The following is a 19,679-nucleotide window of genomic DNA, read 5'->3' as shown; positions in this document are numbered from 1 at the left end:
GAAGTGCTTAAGAAAAGAGGACTGAGGATTTGTGGAGGTCGGAATCCAGGAAAGAATGGAAGCCCAGGTAGTTAAGTCCCATAATCAAGTGCTGCTTTTCTCTTCCATGTGTTTGCTAATTCCTAAAGAGGCAGTTTAGTGGTTGGGAAGCTGAAGAATGCTCTAGGCTGACTCCTGGTTCTCAAGGGTGGGGGAAATTGGAGTTCAGGACCCATATATGAGGAGAGACCTTGGAGAAAACCTTTTTTTTGGCACCTTAAGCCTCTTAAGAGCAAACAGATAGGTTCTCAAAGGAACTAGAGTATTCATTCATGTGAATAGTTTCAACGGCAGATGGGATTAACATGAACTGGACCTGGTGCTCCAGGATGAGCTGTCCGCCTGAAATAAAAGTAAATTCTCTGTGGGTCAAAATATACCATCCAGAGCCTGATACAGTCTCTTCAGACTGCACGTATGATATCCTGCACTCAAGCAAACAGAATCACACAAAACAAACATGCTATAATAACTAGTATAAGACACATGACTGAATTAAAATGACAAGGAAAAAGTAATTACAAATACAGGTGGGAGCCTCCTGATTACAGATAAACTTTAAGTGTGATAAATAAATTCAAGGAATTAAATGGCAAGTTATGATATTACAGAGGGCAGCAAGAGATGTAGGAAAGAATTATCAAAATAAACTTTTTAAAAAAGATTTATTTATTTATTCATACAAGAGCTGGGGTACAGGCCAGAGAGATGGGGTGGGGGTGAGAAGATTCACCAGAGACGGAGTGGGGAACAGAACAGGCAGACTGAAATACACTGCTGAGGGGAGCAGCGGGTGAGACAGGAGAGGTCTGCCGCACCATGTGGGATTCTCACTGGCTGGCCAGGATCGAACCCACCCTGCAGAGGCTGTGCACAGCTTCACAACGTGGTGCTCAACCCGCTGCACCACCAGGGGGGCCTGGTCCTTAATTTCTTATAGAAAGGCACACAAGCAGAAGATGGTAGAATGTTAAACTGAGCAGAATAGAGATTCGAGTTCACGGAGGCTGAAATGACTGGAATTTATGCAGAGGGATATTTAAGAGGAGCGGCCATTTTGTGTCTGTTCAAGGGTCACTGATATGGATGTTATGCTCTTTCCCTTCCAGGGTCTTCTCCTCACTTCAGTGCTATTTTCTAGTCTCCAGTTTCTTGTTTTCCCAGCCAGAAACACAGTGAAATTTTTCACAATTTATTCCCACTACCTTTGGGTGACTTTGAAGACTGCAACGCACTTAAAGCTGAAAGTCATCTGACAGGTGCTCACTTTATACAGCTCCAGACTCGCCCCTGAGGGCATCCTTCCCTTCCTGCCTGCTTCCCTTCATTCTCTGGTGACCTTTTGTTTTAATGTTCTAGTTTTCCAATTGTTTCCTGAGAGAGGAATCCTGTGATAAGGTGTTGCTCCATCATTAATGGAAGACTTCTGTTTGGCTAATCTCGAGAGTTTTGAAAAAGTTGATACTGATAAATATGGGCACAATTTTAAACAAGAGACATTTGATGTATATGCCCTATTTACTCCGAGACTAAAGAAACTGATAAGGTATATGTTTCTTTGAATCGACAGAATGTAAACATTTGATATATGATCAAGGTCATATCACAGGGTCCTACTAAGCAGTAAGTCCCTAGTTTGCCCTTCAACAGACAAGAACAACACTCTGTTCCCTGCCTCTCTCTGTTGTGCATTGAACGAGCTGCATGAGGTTATTATCACTACCTAGACCTGTTTGAGTAGAAAATACTGGAAAGAAATATCAACTGGAAATAAACCTCAAAGGAAACAATGTATGGCCAATAATAGCCATAAGATAGCACATTCCTTTTTAGTCTGTCTGTTGTCATAGCTTCCCTGCCAATTGATAAATTGCTTATTTAGCTTGTTGAATTAAAAAGTTTTGTAACAACCAAATAAACAATAGTTCTCTTGGTCTTTTAATTGATGTCCTCAGTCAAGTCTTTGACTTGACTAAACTAAGAATCTAATTTCAGAGTGAATACACAAATTTAATAATTGGAAATTGGCTCAAATACAACTATAATTCACATGTTCTGGCTATCCAGTAGTTTAGTTGTATTTTTTTTAGCTTTCAAAATTAGGTATTATCATTAATAATATACAGATGTTGTTTTATATTTACATACACCTTTGTTATTTTACTTGTTCACTATTTCTTCTGTTCAAACTATCATCCTGTAATCAGTTTTCTTATTGAAGTACACCTGAAATTCTTTAACAGATGTAATTAAGTGAAGTTAAGGTGATACATTTCAAAAGTTTTGCTTTCTAAAATATCTTTCCTCTAGCTCTGTTTTAGTAATAGACCTTGTTTGGTTGCACAGCTCTCAGTTAATAGGTATTTTCTCTCATTGCTTTAAGATCTTTTCACCATCCTCTAGTTTCCCCTGTTAGTAGTGAAATTTCTATCATCAACTAATTAAGTGGCCTGTCTTTTTTCTTTGGTATTTTTAAGAACTTATTGGTTAGGTGTTTATATTTCCATTACAATGTTACCGGATGTGTTTTTTTTGTCTTTATCATGTTGGGGATATATTGACAAATATCTTTCCTCCACACAATCATTGAGGGATTAGGTTCTTCTTCCCTTTTGCATCTTAATTATTCCCTTCCTAATGTGTTAATTCAGATAGCAGAGGGAAAAGAGACTGTTATGTTCTTGATATTTTTGCCCAGAATGAGGTTCATCAATCACTTCCACTCACTTTTCATGGACATACACTAGTCACATGGCAACATCTAGATGCTTCTGAGGCAGCTGCGCTGGAAGGGATCATGCTCAGCGAAATAAGCCAGAAAGAAAAAGAAAAATACCGGATGGTCTCACTCATAGCAGGAATCTAGAAAACTTAAATAAGGGACCAGGAAAATGAATAACTGTAAGAAAGTGAAAATCAAAATCAACAAAAAACTATGAACCAGAGACACTTTTTGGGGGGTGGGGAGGCAGGAGGGGAGGGACTGGGGTCAGAATGGGGGGGTTGAAATTGTATGGGGAATATAAAAATAAAATTTATAAAAAAAAATTAAAAAAAAAAGAATTCATCCTTTACTTTCTAGGCATAAAACATTTTCCTTCTCTCCAAGGAAAAGAGCCCAAAATCATTCAAGTATTATATCCAGAAAAAGTCAAAGCTCTTTGGATGAAAAGCTGAATAATGTGCATCCAGCGATATTAGATCCTAGAACTCACACATGATAACTTATAAAGAAAGGTGTCTATAGAAGTGTGCTTAAGAATCTTGATATTTGAGAACTCTCTGCATTATCTGAGCTTTCAATGCAATCACAAGTGTGATTATAAGAGGTGGAAGATGTAAAATATATATAAATAAATTATATATAACGAAAAGAGATGGAGGAAATTTGAGACATACAGACAAGAAGACAGAAAAGCAGAAGCGAATTCTGTGGTCTCAGTGGAATTCCTTCAACCACCAACAGTCAGAAAGGAAAGGAAAGGATTCCCCACTGGAGTCTCTGCACAGATCATAGCTAGGCCAGCACTTTGATTTCAGCCCAAGGAAACTGACATTGCACTTCTGGCCTACAGAAATATGAGAGGAAAAATTCCTGTTGTTGGAATACACCAAATTTGTGGTGATTTGTTATGGTAGCCATGAGAAATTAATATACTTATAAGGAAGGAATCAATATACTCATGTAAGTACTATGCATGATCATTTGAGCATCTTCACAAGTGAGTCCTAAGAAAAGTGGAAGTTAACCAGAAACCAGATGACCTTCTTCCTTCTTAATGGAGGACATTTTAGCAGTGGTTGCCCCTTTATCATCGGAGACATTTTTGGCATGATGGGATGAAGTTTGATAGTCATTCATCATGGGAAATCATTAGGAACTGTGAAAAGTAGATCTAACTCTTCAATATTCTTTCAAGTTGCCATGTTCCTATTTTAAAATACAGATAGCCTATAAGACACTAAGTTTATCAGACTTTCAAACATTACAGGAAATTACTGTTTGAGTGTTTTTCATCTATCACTTGCTGTTATCTGTGTCCTTAAGGAATGAGAGACTGGACCTTAGTGGTATATGTAATGGAAAAAGTTTTTTGACCTTCCAGTACCCTTTCACCCTACTTCAGCTAGTATCATACTGATTTCCATTTAGTTAATTAACTGTCCCAATTTATCCCATTTTAGTGAGACTGAAAATCACAGTGCTCACTCTTCTAAGCAAATAATGAGCATGGAATCTAGGTGGAGAAATTGGGCTTACCTCCCAGGACTTTGAATTCTGAGTAGAGAGATTTGAGGACAAGAGTGTGTTTGGAACTCATTACTATTTGTAGTCATCCTTGACAGGATGATTGAGTATGTCTGCTTCCTGGAACTCCAGAGGAGCTCTTGTTCCAAGTTATCCCTGAACCTGAGCCTCCAGAAATCTATTTTATAAGCTTCCCAACAACATAAAAATAAATTTCATATTTGCATCAGGTATACATTATGACTTTGTTGCTTGCAATTAAATGACCTCAAACCTTCAGGAAGTTACAAAACTAAGTTCTTCCATCTCAAGGATATTCTACGCCTGAAGGAAAGAGAGGGAGGGTAGCTTTCTATGGGAAAGTAATGAAAGGAATTGTTAGCCTACGTATTTATTTGAGTGAGGTCAACAGTGGTCTTTAATAGATCTAAATATTACCGCATTTCTTTTGATCCATATGTTTTCATGTGCTCACAGTAGTGATTGAGTTCCTCCATTCTGATAAAAATAGGGTACATTATGTAATTTAACATGTAGTCAAATCTCCTTTTTAAAGAAGTTACCCAGATGATCTCATTTCATTTTTATTGATCAAGACCTGTGTGGAAATTTCAGCAGCTTTTCCACTAAAGAAATTTTCTTTTCTAACAGCAGATATAAAACATCTGATAGTATTTTTATGTTGTCAATAAGTAGCTATATTTTAAATAATGTCATCTTAAAGAAAAGTTGGGGGAATCTTATTTTGCTAAGATAGTGTTTAAGATTTCCTATATTATTATAGCACGATTTTTTGAAAGAAATGTATTTGTATTGTAAGTTACTATTGAATTTAGAACTGTATGAAGGTATATAATAGAGTGCAAGCAGGAGACAGGAATCATGTCAAATTTTAAAGTTTAATATAAGGAATAACTATAACCTATATAGATTACCTATTAAAGAAAAAAGAACTGTGGGGGCCTCCCTGGTGGCACAAAGGGTTCAGATGCAACACTATGAAGCTATCCACAGCCACTGAAGCACGAGTTTGATCCCTGGCCAGGGAGTTACCCACATGGTGCAGCAGACCTCTCCTGGCTCACCCACTGCTCCCCTCAGCAGTGTATTTCAGTAGATCCACCTGTACTGCTCTCCACTCTGTCTCTGGTGGGCCCTCTCACCCCCTGCACCTCTGGCCTGCACCCCAGCTCTTGTAAGCATTAAAAAAAATCTAAATAGTGAAAGAGCAGATATAATGAGTAGCCATTACTTATAGGCCTGAGGCAGAGTACCAAAGAAAGGAATAAATCTGGAAGTTTTTTCTCCCTTACAACAGAGGGGCTTGGGCCATAGCACTCTGGATGGTGAAGTTCTCTGACTATATTGCCAACAGAAATTGCCAGGAAGCCACCTTCTGGAGGATTGGAAAACTGCCCATAGGGAAGTGTTGCTTCATAGGGTTGGATGGGAAGTTACCTGAGGGAGTGATGTGCTGGCAACTTGCCCTGGGCAGTTGCCAGTTAGCAAACTGAGTGCTGGGAGTGGGCACCAGAGAGGGTCCTAAGCATGCTGGAGCATGTGCACCTCAGGACAAGCAGAGAAAAACAGTCTGGGACCAAGCCTCTTCCCTGCGGTACTCCATGGAGCCATCTGCTGACAACACTTAACATTGTGTTATCTGACTAAAGAAATATGTCTGGGATCCAGCCCTAGTATCATAAGCCAGGCACTCGAGGGCGGATTTAGAGGTGAGAGGCAATTGATTGATAACCAGCACAAAGTAAGTGAGATTGCTTTCTTTTTCCTAAGTGAAAGCAAGGGATTTTGAAAGACTTGGAATCCATTGTTTTATACAAAAAGAAAAATCAGTCCTTGAATAGATTTTCATGTAGGGCTTCATATAGCTGTTTAAATGCAAGGAGATAGTTAGTGTTTGGTTTAGGAATATTCCCTTGAAATATTTAAGTACATTTATGCAGTGAAAATACAGGAATTCTCAGTTTTAGCCATTGAAAATGCTCCATTGGAATATAATTTTCTTATAAAAGATACAGCCTGTCCACAAACAATCCGTTCCCTAAGGGGAAAAAATCTGTGGTTCCTTGAAAATTGGGTTCAGATTGTATTGTATGCTTAGGGCCAAAATGACATTTGTATACTGCTGATTCATCTAAGACATGGACTTGTGTTCTATCCAACATGATCGGATGGGAATAAACAGGCCATCAGCTGAGTTTGCATGTACAAACATTGTAAACTGTAAATTAGAATGTCGAAGCCGTTCCAGAAGGATTTCTGTTTTTTTAAATGTCATTTAACTCCCATAAAATTTTTCCAATACTGCTAGCAGAAATGATTCTTAAAAGCTGTTGAAATGACATGACAAAGCCCAACAGGTGGTTCAATTTACAATCTTTAGATTCTGTGACTAGTGGAGTTTACTGTAAAGTAACAGATACTGGATTTCATCTAGAGGAAAACTAACTCATTCCCAACTGTTGCTATCTTCAGACATATCTCTAGAAATCCCGACCTTTTATACCATCTTTGTAAAGTTTGGAATTCTTTGTCCAGAGTTTGTTTTACAGTGACTGCAAAACCAATTAGAGAAAAAAAATAAATTAGAGCAAGAGTTTGCTATTTCCCAGCATATTACACAGAAATATAACCCAATCCAGAAAAATTAGAAAAAAATGCTTTATACCTTTGAACCTATTTTTATGTTAAGATTTCTAGAGTTTACCTAACCTAAGGCTTAACCCTATCTCAAATTTAATTTAGAAAAGTTTGAGTTTCCAAATATCATTACTTTGTTTTCCAATCATACACAACCAATTGTAGTTTAAGCAGAAAGGAAAATTCAGCTTGTGTAAAGCTAAAGTATTTGCATCTGACATTGACATCTAAATGTGATAGCTGAAAGGGCAGATTTTCTGGATACCACAGTGTGCAACATGGTCTGCTTAGCACATACTGTTTTCATCAAGTTTCTATAAAAAACTTGCTATCTAATCAAGTAGCGTAGATTCCCTTCTTCCTTAAATTAATTCCCCCCAAACTTCTCATCTCCTAATTACTATAAGTACTGGTTTCATTTTGCTGGCAAGTAATTTTCTGCTTCCTACATTTTTGTGCTTTACTAATCTTGAAAGAGTTATAATCAGTGTACTCTACCTCAGATGCCTCTGCAATGCTATACGGTCCAGGGTAGGAAAGTTCCATTTTCTGTGTTTTGAGCCATTTCCAAGAATTCTTATCCACAGTACAGTCAGATGCTATTATTTCTTTTATAAGACAAGGAACAATTCCTTACAAATGTGGTTACATGTTCGAACCACAGCATAGGAAACCTCCCAACACCCACGTCCCTCCCGCCTTTGCCTCTTCTCTCTCCCTCCATTTATTTTATATTCAGATTGAATATCCTTCCTCTTTTGCTCCCAATAGGACACATCCCTAAAATTCAAAAAACTCCAAATAAAGCAAGTAAAAGTAGAAAATAATACATGTATCCTTTTCCATTTGTTTAAATGGAAAAGATAGTGATCCACAGTTTTTTTTTTCTCTTGAAATTAAAAAGGTGAACGATATCATGTCAGGACAAATGAACACACAGTTGAAGATACCCAGTGGCTTTGAAACACTAGTGGGGTCTGCCAACTCTTGCTTGTAAGATTGGAGAGGTTTACGAGAACTTTTATAGTCTTATCTCAGAAAAGAATTCTATAAAAAATGCCTGTATTGTTTCTGAATCATGACATTATCTCATAAAAAAGGACCTGATAAAATTTGACTGTAAAAAGAGAGAGAGAAGAAACAGCATTTGCAGTGAAATGGTTTCTTAAAGACTGTCAAATTTATTAAGATAAATTTGGGCTTGTTTTCCAAGGAATTAGATACTGAGAATTCTTCAAGGAGGGAAGGATGTTCAGAGCAAATATGAAAGCAATTATTATCTTGTTTTTTTGTTTTTTTGTTTTTTAAAGATTTATTTATTTATGAATACAAGAGCTGGGGTGTAGGCCAGAGGCATGGGGAGGTGAAAGGATTCACCAGAGACAGAGTGAGGAACAGAACAGGCAGATCAACTGAAATACGCTGCCGTGAGGGAGAAGCGGGCAAGACAGGAGAGGTCTGCTGTGCCATGTGGGTATGTCCCTGGCTGGGGATCCACCTTGTGCTGCAGTGGCTGGCAATGCTTAATAGCGCTCTGTCTTTCACCCCTGTACCACCAGGGAGGCCCCTGAAATTAATTATTAAATGTTAAGTCTGCAATGTGTGACAAGTTGACTGGACATGGGCTGCCCAGATTTTTGGCTAAACATTTCTGGTTGTGTTTGTGAAAGTGGTTCTGGATGACATTAGCATTTGGTGGGCTCCGTAAAGCAGACTACACTCCCTAGTGTGGGTGGGTATCATCCAACCCATTGGTCTGGACAGAACAAAAAAACAGAGGAAGGAAGGATTTACCACTTTTGCCCCCTGCTGGACTGGAACTTACATTACAGATTTCCCTGGTTCTCAGACATTTGGACCTGACAGAACCACACCACCAGCTTTCTGGATCTCCAGTTAGTAAACAGCAGATCATGGCACTTCTCAGACTCCATGGTCAAGTAAACTCATTCCTCCTAATGAATCTCATCATATATGTCTCCTTTGGTTCTGTTTTTCTGACCCCTGAATAATAGATCCTCACTATGCTCATTCTCACAAATAATGTTCATAATTATGTTTAGCCATATTTGAATAATTCTCAAATTTATAAGCAGCTGGATATGCAGGCACTTGTCAATGGTTATGGGATGTATGCACAAGGTTGGGAGCGTTGGTGATGGAAATCATTGGAATTAATGTTTGTAGACAAATGGATCTCAATCCATAACTCAATATCATCCAACCCACTGGCCTGACAATGATTTGATAACGATTTGTGTAGATGAAACAAAACATGGATATTTTATTACCCTGTTTCTTAATTTTTAAATCTAGATTCCAGTGTAATTTGGTAAAAAACTGCAATTAGTTGCTGTCATTAACTGCTTTATGGTTGTTGGTGCTGAGTGACCATTTTCATGTACACAGTCCATTAAATGTGATTTATAAATAGATCTACTTTAAATGAGCTGCCCTACTTTATTGAGAAACCAATTGTCACAATCATTTTAATAAATAAGAATGATCATTAAGTTCTTTGTCAGATAATTTCAACACCTGTTCCATCTTGGTGTTTGCATTTATTGATAGTTTTTTTTTTCTCATCTGTGTTGAGATTTTCCTGTTTCTTGGTATGATAAGTGATTTGAGAGTGTATCCTTGACATTTTGAATATTATGTTATAAAACTGGACCTTATTATAAATCTTCTCTTTTGGCAGGCCACCTCTGATTCTAACAGGGAATATGGAAATGCTTTTCCTAGCAAGGAGAAGGTAGAAATCCAGTTTCCCCACCAGGTCTCTGCTGATATCATGGTAGCTGGTGGATTCTTGAGGTGCTACTTATTACTTCTGGAAATGAGGTGAGAATTATGCCTTCCCACCAGACCTTTGCTGACAAGTGCCTGGCTGGCATCCTGCATATGGCTTCCTATGTGGTCTCCGTGGATATTAAGGGGTGGGAATAGGAGTGACCTCTATGTCTGGACAGTGGTGAAACTTTTGACTCTCTGCTAGGCCTCTTCTGACACTACTGAATAGTGGAGTAAGGGATGCTTTATGATCACAGCCCGGGGGAGAAGTCTAGACCCTCGTGGGTATCTCCTGGTGCCTGCTGAGTGGCTTGATGGAGATAAATATCCCCACTCCTCATTCAGCCTTCTTTGACCCCACACCAGCAGGAGAGGAGGTAGAGGGGTACTTTTAGACTCAGCCAGACTTTCCACTGGGTTTATTCTGACATGGGGCATAAGGAGGGTGTGTTTACTGAGCTGTAGGATTTTTTTCTGAGATGTTTGTTTGAAATTGAACTGTTGTTTTCTAGTCCACTCCCTCTTGTACTTTGCATAGAAAAAGTGATATTTTGTTTAGATTTCATTTTCTGCATCCATTAGCATTTCCTGGTTGCTGGTTCTTCACTTCGAAGTCTGGGCCATATGAAACAGAACGAAAACCCAAGGATCTCACCATGGCTTCGTTCCTTGCATTCATACCTGGAATGTCTTTCTTTATCATTTAGAGACTCTTTTTAGGGGTAGGGGGAGTTTATTTTAAGTATAGTGTCTAGGATATTTAGCTACTATTAGTGGTAGAAATAGAAAAAAATGTCTTTCTTCTATCTTTCCAAACTGAGGAAGATGTTTCAGTGATCAATAGTAAAGGTATCAAACAAAGGGAAATAAAATAAAGCTTGAGCTACATGGGAATGCATGGATGGAAGTTACTAAGAAAGGCAAAAAAAAAAGTGGGGGAGGGAAGCCTGAGAAGTATTAATTTGACACTGAGAATGGTGAAACTTGACTTTGGCAACTATAACCAACATGTTCTCACAACAGTATTATCCAATCATGGCCATACTACCTGCAACATGCATACCTACCCTGTATCCCTCCCCATGACAACAGGGTGCCAATGCCCAAATCTTTGAGAAGAGACTGGCTGAAGTGACTGGCTGAATTAATAGTAGTGGCTCATTGAACATTCCTCTAGGATTCATTCTGAAGTTCTGGGCAGATATGGCAACAGTATTTGCTTGGCTATGTAATCAATAAATGTCTCTTGTCTATTTTCACTTTTCTTTACCCATTTACAAACTTGACTTCTCTCATCATGGTTTCATGCAACAGCAATGCAACACTGGTGTTGCTAGAAATTCCATTTAAGACAGAACTTTGTGGTTTTATAGTTTGTGAGTCTTAAGATTTTATTTTCATTCACTTATTTTTTTATTGAGGTAACATGGGTTTACAACATTGCATATGATTTAGAGGTATATCCTCAACATAGCCCAACCCCTGCAAAAAAAGTTATTTTTGGAAGAACAAAGGTCTCCAGAAAACTTAAAGTTGCTTCTCCTTCTACGCTGTTTCATCATGAAGTCACATTGCCAAATTTATAACATGAGACTCATCTGATTTTCATTTCTTGCTTTCTCAACTTAGCCAGATGGGGTGAGACTTTGTACAATATGGATTGATGTTTAAAACCAACAGAGAATTGCAACTGAAAAATTGGTGAAAGAATTATTTTAGGAAACTTAACACCCAACATGTCACCTGGAACCAGTGTTGGAATTTACACCGTGTGTGTAATCAGGAAACTATAGCTTATCCAAGCATGTGTCAAGTTTGATTATGTGTAGCCTTGCTCCAGTTTAAGGAGTGAGGCAAACCCTATAAGAAATTGAAACAGTTGGCAATTTTCTTAGACATAAGTCCTACATCACTTTATGAGTGCTTTCAGCCAACGATGGTAGGAAAAGGACATGTATCTTAAGTCAATAATTGAACTGTAGAGGCCTCCCTGGTGACGCAAGGTTTAAGACACAACCTATGAAGCTATCCACAGCCACTGCAGCAAGAGTTCGATTCTTGGCTAGCCGGGGAGCAACCCACATGGCACAGCAGACCTCTCCTTCTCACCCGCTGCTCCCCTCAGCATTGTACTTTGGTGAATCTGCCTGTTCTGCTCCCCACTCTGTCTCTGGTGAATCCTCTCACCACCCCCACCCCCACCCCTGTGTCTCTGGCCTGTACCCCAGCTCTTGTATGCATAAATAAATAAATCTTTAAAAAGAAAGAATTGAACTGTATGGGTCTGTTACATTTCTGGAAGCAATGTCAGAAGAACCACACTTACCTTCCAATGTATTGTCACTCGTAAAGTTTCCAGGGACAGAATTGTGACTTCATGACAACATCATTAGAGGACCTTGCCATGATCGCTGTCTCACTCCACTATCCTAGCATGGCCATGTTTGAAGGAGGGTATCTACATGGGATAAGCTTATTTAGTTTCTATTTATCATAGCACTTTGCTATTTTTTTCTTACCTGTATGTCTCCTCAACTAAATCATAATCTGGTATTAGTAGCTTCATCTTTGAATCCTCATGTCTATATTGAAGAAGACTGAGCACCCACAAAACTTGTTTATATTTATATTTTGTTTATTATATCAGGTCAATCGTGTGTGTGTGTATGAATGCTGATAAGAAGGAGTAGCAGATCTGTTATAAGAAAACCCTATTTAGTTCCTACTGGATTATATTATTTATATGAACATTAGTTGTATTAAAAAGAAAACCTTTAGTTTTTTTTTCATGCTTCATTTTCTTCATATGTAAAATAAGATCTGGAAATTTCCAAAGCATGAAACCATTATTCAATATCTGCTACCTGCATAGAAAAATTAGAGAGTAATCAAGAGAGAGCTGTGGTAATTAGGCATAATCATGTAGAGCAGAGCAGATTGATAATCTTTAAGAAGACTTTGTTTTATGTTGTGCAGGTCATAGAGACAGGAATAGGTTGAAGTCAATTTTAGAAGCATGTTTTGTGTTACTAACAGAAGTGACAGCATACCTAGTAAGGTGACAGCATACCTAGTGTCTGTTTCTTCTGACGGTTATGTTCATTGAAGCAATTGTCACTGATCATGTAGGCAGATTTAGAACCCATTTTGGTGTTAAGAATACTATATGATGGTTCTTAATGTATTTAGCCAAGTTTAGAAACAGTTCTGTTGGGTCATATGTTCTGTAACTATAGAATAATTCGTATTTCTTTCGGAGTCTGGTTTTGTTTTTATTTTTTTTCCCTTCAATCCTCTCTGTAGAAAACTCTGGGAACCAACAGAGGCCAACAGGTCTTCACCTTTGTTTTTGATTTGATTTGATTTCTTATTTGATTTTGATTCTGGAAAAGAGATGATAAAACAGATTGGAAGGCACTCTGGAACCATGTCATGTTTTACAATTCTGACCAAGAAAAACAAGTTTCAATGACTTCCTAATTCTAGCTTATTCATCATGCTATTTTTTTTAAATGAACTTTGTTGAAGAATAATCTATGTACAATAAATTGTACCTGTATTAGATTTAGTTTTATGAGTTTGACAAACTTATACAGTCATGCAAACATCAATTCAATCAAGACATATAGAACATTTACATAATCCAAAAAAGTTTGGTCCACTCCCTTTGCAGTTAATTTCTCTGTATTTACCCCAGTATAACTCCCAGCAATCACTGATCTGTTTTTCTGCCACTACAGATTCATTTGTCTGTTCTAGAATTACATCATAAAGTAGAAATATTTTTTCTGTATTCTTTTGAGAACATAATTTTTTTGAGACTTTTGCATGTTGTACATATCAGTAATGTGTCACTTTTAATTCTTGAGCATATAGGATTGTTCACTAACATTTAAAATGTCCATTTTTTTTTTTTTTTTTTTTTGTGGGACCCTCGCTGGCGGCCGGGGAACGAACCGGTGCTGCAGAGGCTGTGGGCAGCCTCGCAGCCCAGCGCTCAACCACCTGTGCCACCAGGGGAGGCCCTAAAATGTCCATTTTTAAAAAAGATTTATTTATGCATACAAGAGCTGGGGTGCAGGCCAGAGATGTGGGGGGGTGAGAGGATTCACTAGAGACGTAGTAGGGAACAGAACAGGCAGACTGACTGAAATACACTGCTGAGGGGAGCAGCGGGTGAGACAGGAGAGGTCTGCTGCACCATGTGGGTTTCTCTCTGGCTGACTGGGGATTGAACTCATGCTGCAGAGGCTGAGGATTTCTTCATAGTGCAGTGCTTAACCCCCTGTGCCACCAGGGAGGCCCTAAAATGTCCATTTTAAGTTATATTTCCATAGAGTGTGAGGTTTGAATATTAAGGTCAGGTTGTCCTAAATAGATACCTAGTGTTTCAGTATGCTTTTCTGAAAAGACTTTTTTCTCTATTGACTTATCTTGGTATCATTCTTGAAAATCAGTCAGTTACCATATATACATGTAGATTTATTTGTAGACTTTCTAGTCATTTCATTGATCTATTTATCTGCCCTTACTCTCAATACATTTCTGTCTTAATTACTGTTGTTTTCTAGTATGCACTGAATTTGGATAGTTTAAAAATCTTTCAAATTTGTCCTTTTTTATCTTTTTTGAATTATTTGGCTACTTATGTCCCTTCTACTTTAATATGAATTTGAGAATCTTTCCAATTTCTATTTTTCATTCCAAATTATCTTGGAATTTATTTGGAATTATATGGGATCTATATAATAATTTGGGGAGAATTAACCTTTTGATAAAGTTTATTCATCTAATTGACAAATATAGTCTATCTCTCCATTTATTTAGAAATTTAAAAATTTCTCAAACCAGTGTTCTGCAATTTTCACTGTTTGTGTCTTGCTAACATGTTGCTAAATTATGACCAAAGTGTATATTTCATGACTAATATTCCATAATGCATTGTCATTTAACTTAATGTGACAAATGACTTCCTTTCCTGAAGTTAAAATGATGCTTATGAAGGTATAATTCTGACCCTATTATATATTAAGAAATATTTAATATGTCTCTATTTCCATATACTGCATGATAAGTAAATCCTCCTAGGTTTTTTTCTCTTTTTTTTTTCAGGAAACTTCATTCAAAGACATCTTTGACTTTTACTCTGTATGAACACATCAATTAGTATTATGTTGGCTTTTGTTCACATTAGCTTATACAAGGAAGGTGGTATTTTTAGAACTTATAAAACAGTATAGGCACTGAGACCAAAAGTTAGTATTGGTATGTGTACAATTAATTAATGATTTTTGGATTACTATCAATATGATAATAAAAGAATAAATAAAACAACTAAAATATTCTAGAATACTCATAAGGCCTATGTGCTGAAAAACTAATTTAGATTGTACTATTGTCAGTTGAAGAAAGATATTTAACATCATTTCTGTTTCCACTGGGTGGTCAGTGGAGTTCATTTCTTTCTTGTATTGATCTGATGCTGAAATACATTAATTGATGAATAAATTATTAGCTGATCCTTTTTTTAGGTGGTGTGACTTGTATTATGAAAAACTCACAGATTGGGAGAAACATATAAAAATAACACTTTTTAAATTTCTTTCTCTCACACTTGCTCAGCATTTTTGCCATAAAATTTCTTTGAGCTGAATGAATTTAGGTCACTATCTTACCATTTACTTAGAAAGATTTCTTGTATGTCTCTGTTTCTTCATTTGTAAAATAGAAGTAGTAAAAACTTACCCATAAGAAATGCTATAAGGGCTAAATGAGAAAGCATTTGACATTCCTGTAACAGAAGATGCCAGAAATATTCATTTCCTTCTTTCCTTGACACCTGAATAAGTAATAGAAAAAGATGATTTAGCTAATTTTGGTTAGAATGTAATTTTGCTTAAATAATAATAGAGATACCTTAGCTAATTTTGGTTAGAGGTAATCAAAGATTTGAGTCTACAGACACAGGAATAGATAAATTTTAAAGTTTTCTGTGTATTAAAAAAATTCAAGTCTTCATTAACTCAATGGCATGATAGCAAAATGTCATAAATATAAGACCTGTTTTTGATATCTACATTGTGGTAAAGTATCAGGCACTTTCCCAGGTACCATTTAACTCACTCAATTGAGGAAGATTGCATGAATAGGCTGATGAAGACTTTTCTTCCTTTTGCATAGATTTGTCATTGATTGGGAATAAGTGCTTCAGTGCAGGGTGGATGATGCAGTGTAAGGTAGAATAGTAATCACTTAACCTTGACATAAATTCAATTATAATTGTATCATATATTATGAGGTTTAATTAGGCAAAAATTAGGTTATGATTTTGGTTTATATAATTACATAGGTAAAAGATATAATGTTAAGTACAGAGATTGTTTTTCTGTATTCTGATTCTATTATAGTTTCTACTTCCCATAAACAGTTTTCTGCCCCACATCCCCATTTTTAAAGTTACAATATACACTTGTGCAATTTCTACATAGTTTCTTTTTCTGTGAAATAGCAAAAGTTAAGCAAGGAAAAAAGAATCACCATATCAGTGTTTACATAGTGTCGGCAAAACAAAGAACCACATTCCTTTCATCCCTGTTTTAACTTCAAGTTACCCAAAATCTTCCTGAAAACAATTTTGTGTCCATACACTGGTATAACGTGAACACCATCCAAACAGAAAATGTTTAAACCTTAATTTAGCTAGGGGAATAAAACTCCTTAAATAGTTAGGATAGAAAGATTATATATCTGATCACATATTATTAATATTCAGAAGGAATGGTCAGAGTCTTTTATCAAGAAAATGGGTAGATAAGTTGAAAGTATCTGTGTTACATTTCTCAGCTTCCTCAGCTATTGTTCTTAATTCCCAGTGGCCTTAAGTGTTACATGTTGGAATTGCCAGCACATGTAAGGATATGATAGACGGCTGATTTGTTAGAATCATTAAAATCATCGATTTGAAAAACTGCAAAGGAATTCTCCAATACTTGCTAATAGGTACTTAGAGGTTTAAAGTAGTTGCTATACTTTGAATGTCATTTTAAATTTTCCTCTTGTATAACCATTTCCAACACATTACTATAAAACTTTAAATACCAGAAACACCACATAAAGTATATTTTATGTTTGTTAGTTCTGAAAGTCCAGTGATACCTGGGTAAATTTTTTTTTTCTAAAATCCCTTGACAGAACTAGGTTCTGATTCACTTCAATATATCATCACAATTTATTTTTAGATGCTTTTGATATCGAAGGTTTATTTTTTGGTAATGTTTCCCATTGAGTAAAGCCTTAAAACTCTTTTTATTAAAGGAAATTTGTCTGAAGACTAAAAGTTATATGGTTTCTATTCAAACCTAGTAAAATGGATGAAAGTAGAACTTACTGCTCTATACTTACTTACTGTTCTTTGGTAACTATAATAATGCAGCAAATTATTTGAGACTTTTATTGAGATTTTAAAGCACTTTAGGACATTTTTCTTTTTTAAAAAAGCTGCGTGTATATATATGCATATATTGTTTGCTTGTGATTGTGACCATTTTTTGATAAAGAAATCAAAGCTTTGACTTGCTTGTGGTTATAAAGTACTGATAAGTGGAAAACAGCATTCAGGTTCTCTGATTCTCAACTCACCTCTTTCCACAAGACTTCACTGCCAAGTCCGACCTCCACTCATTTTTGTGGCCTGTTTTTCTTTTCATGTTCCGAAGTAAGCAAGGCTAATGCGGCTCGCTGTGTTTTTGCAGCTGAGGGAAGTGAAGTGAAGGGGCCGCTGAGGTCAAGATGACAGCAGAACTCTCAGTGCTTTGCTCACCAGGCCGCTGCTCAGCCCTTCCTGTCCTGCTGCCTTTGAAAACAGACTTCTTGAAAGTAACTCCCTCCATTCCACATGTTCAAAGGTGGCGGAATCTTGTGGAGTTTAATAAACATCAAAGGATCATCAGCTTCATGAGAGCAATTTGCAGAGGGTAGTAAAAGAGTGTGCATTAATGTATCTCTTAAGGGCCTTCAGGATGCAGTGATAGATAAATGTCTATGCGTAATTAATGTGTATCTTCTCAGACAAGGGAGAAAGCTAGTGGGTAAGTGGGTGATTAGTGGTTACCCCTTTTCCATTATTTGTACTCTTGATGAGAATGGTTTCTTCATAAATACACTGGGAGAGAACATTAAAATTATTCTACAATTACCTCCCAAGACTGTATTGTTACAAAGAAATGTGTCTTATTTTGAAACAAAAACTCTTGCAAAATATAAACTGAGAAACACTACAAATAAAAATGTTATTTACATCAAACGTAACCATTTTGCATAACCTTGTCTGTTGGATTTTAGAACTGGGGTCTTGTGTTTGGTAACAATGTTCTGTTCCCTGCTCTGTCTCTGGTGAATCCTCTCACCCTACCACATATCTGTCCGTACCCCGATTCTTGTATGCATAAATAAATAAATCTTAAAAAAAAACACAATTTAGAGAACACCATTTCTATCCAAGAGATTTCTTTCCATAAATATACCACTAAGATATCTGCCTAGTAGAATCCTTGCTGATAGGATTAGAATATATCATATCATTGTAGAAAGTAATAAAATTATGTTTTATAAACATATAGCTAATCTCAATAACAAGACACTTATGTACAATATCTTATGCAATTGAAGTCCTATAACTTTGAACTTATGCATGTTTAATAAAATTCTAGCCAAAAGTATTACTTTTGCAAAGATCTTCTTTACACACATATACAATACTTTGCAATTTAATATTTTATGTAATATTTTAGTTACTGATCTATGAAAATATAAATTTTATGGAAAAAAGTTTATGAAATTTACTTTACATTCCATCCATGTATTTTTGTTCAAGTCATTCAAATGAATTATTCAGGTTGAACTGAAGCTAAAGAAGAAAGGAAGAATGGGTAGGACTTAAGCTTTGTTTACTATGCTTCATTCAGATGAATGCCCAAAAGTACAGTTACTAAGTTATATGGTAGTTCTGTGACTCGTTTAATAAGAAACTGTCAGCTTGTTTGAAAGAGTTACTTTACCAATTACTTTTTCATCAGCAATGTATGGGTGATTTTTTTCCCCAAACCCAACATCAGCATTTGATGTTGTCAATAGTTTTTATTTTAGTCATTCTATAGGTATGTCATGATTTCATTTTGGTTTTAATATGCATTTCCCTAATTGTTAATGAAGTTAAACGTCTTTTAATTGTGTTTATTGTTTGTATATGCTCTTTAGTGAAATGTCTGTTCATGTCTTTTGTTCATTCTCTAATTAGATTGTTTTGTTATTGAGTTTGAGTTGTTTACATATTCCATTCTAGATGTTAATCCTTCTTGGTGTATATAGATTTTGCACAAATTTTCACCCAATCCATTTTTGTCTTTTCATTCTCATAGAAGTGTCTTTTTTTAATAAAAATAATTTTTAGATTTTTGTATTCCACTGTATCTGCTTTATATTTGTGGTCCATACTTTTGTTATCAATAACTTTTTGTCTGGTTCTAGATCAAAAAAAATTTCTATGTGTTTTTCAAAAAAAATTACAATCTTATACATAAGTTTGTGATCCATTTTGACTTAAATTTTGTATAAGATATGAGTTCAGAGTGAGATCCAAAATTTTTGACTACGAAAGTCCAAGTGCTCAAGTGCCATTAATTGAAAGGCTTCCACCATTGAGTTGTTTTTGCACCTTAAAAAATCCCATTGGCAGAATAATATTCCATTGTATGGGTATATCATATCTATTTATCGATTAATAAGTTGATAAGCATTTGATTTATTGACATAGTTTGGTTACTGCTACTAATTCTGCTATGAACATATTTATGCAAGTATTTGTGTGGACACGTTTTTATTTTTCTTAGACATACTTAGGAATGGAATTACTGGGATTTTGGTAACTGTTTAACATTTCAAA

Source organism: Talpa occidentalis, unplaced genomic scaffold (genome assembly GCF_014898055.3).
Source record: "Talpa occidentalis isolate TD23 unplaced genomic scaffold, MPIMG_talOcc4v2.1 talOcc4.4, whole genome shotgun sequence".
In the NCBI taxonomy this organism is placed as follows: Eukaryota; Metazoa; Chordata; class Mammalia; order Eulipotyphla; family Talpidae; genus Talpa; species Talpa occidentalis.
Note: the sequence above shows the minus strand (reverse complement) of the source record.